Genomic DNA, 1,482 nt, shown 5'->3' on the forward strand with positions numbered 1-1,482 from the left:
GCATTTAATTCATTAAAAGTCTGAGACAATGTAGGGAAAAAAGCTTTCAGTCTCAGTAACGTTTGATGTTCCCTCTGCTCTGGCTACTCGCTCTGACAAATCACACTCTGAAAGATTTCAGTCGTATTTGGTGATCCCTGAGATGCTTCTCATTTCCATAAACTTTTGAAATTTGTTTTTCAAGCTGTAACAGTTTTGGCAGAAGTCAGATGCCTACAGAGAGCTGTCAGTCAAACGGAGTCTGAGGGACTGAGGTGACCAGAGTCAAACAGATTAAAGGCAGACGGTTTTAGATCAATTCTTTTTAAGTCGGCATGAAGAGAAAATGTTTAAAACAACTCAACAACTTTAAAGATAAAAAGGGGTATGTTTATAAAAGTTTCCTTCATTTCTTCATAATTTAAAAAATATGTTTATTATTATGTGGAGAGGTGTGTTTCAATTAAAAAATAACATAAAATCATGAAAACTATGGAAATGGACTCATATGTCCTTTTCATGAATTACTGATGTCACAATGAAGAATCTATCATCCTTCAATAGAAATATTWAAAAAACTACATAAATATTTTCATTTGTTTTAAGAACTGTAATATTTGCCAGTTTTCTTTCCCAGGCTTGTAAACATCCCTCATTTTCTTCCAAATGGAGCAATGGCCTTTATGGTCAAACAGGTAAGTTTTTTTTTTTCATCAAACCTCAGTCCATGTTTTCAAAAATTAAGGTTTTTGTCCCAGTGTGCCAACCCAAAAACAGCTGTACCTAAAGCGGTTTTACAGATTTTGAGCGGTAGCTCAAAGTCATCCACAACCTACTTTGAATGTGACATCTTGCAACACTGCAATGCTTTTTTGAGGTTAGACCAACACACAGTGGTGGGCACCAGTACGCTAAAGCACAAATCCGCTAACTGCGGACCTAAATAATATTTCATTTGSACTTTAGCGGACTTACTAATTTTTATAATTCGTAAACAGATTTGCGCTTCCTAAAATTAAAATGCAGTACCGCTAACAACTAATTATCTACCAGTCATCATTATCTTGAACAGAAGAAGGTATGACTGTCAATGAATCACAACACATGTGATGTATCCAACAGCACCCCTCCTAGATAAACGCACTTATTGTGAAAGTATACATCCTTGAAGACTGTTGCTTTGGGTCACGGTTCTGATTTCCCACAATGCTTTGTGTCTGCTTACATAGCAGGAAGGCAACAGCTAAAACAGTAAATGTTTGTAATCATACTAAAATTTTGTATGTATTGATTTATTTTTCTTTACAATCGGAGCTCCTTTAAAAAAAATAAAGTTTAAACACTGGAGCTCAATACTTGACGTAATTGGTCGAAGCAATCGGCCAACGGGGTTAGAGAGGCAGAAATGATTTAAAGATGTTATGCTGATGCAGACTGACATCTAGTGGTCAACTGGAGCAACTACATGGAAAACTTTAAAATCCCAGCTCTTATTTTGAAGGG

Source organism: Austrofundulus limnaeus, unplaced genomic scaffold (genome assembly GCF_001266775.1).
Source record: "Austrofundulus limnaeus strain Quisiro unplaced genomic scaffold, Austrofundulus_limnaeus-1.0 Scaffold110, whole genome shotgun sequence".
Lineage (NCBI taxonomy): Eukaryota > Metazoa > Chordata > Actinopteri > Cyprinodontiformes > Rivulidae > Austrofundulus > Austrofundulus limnaeus.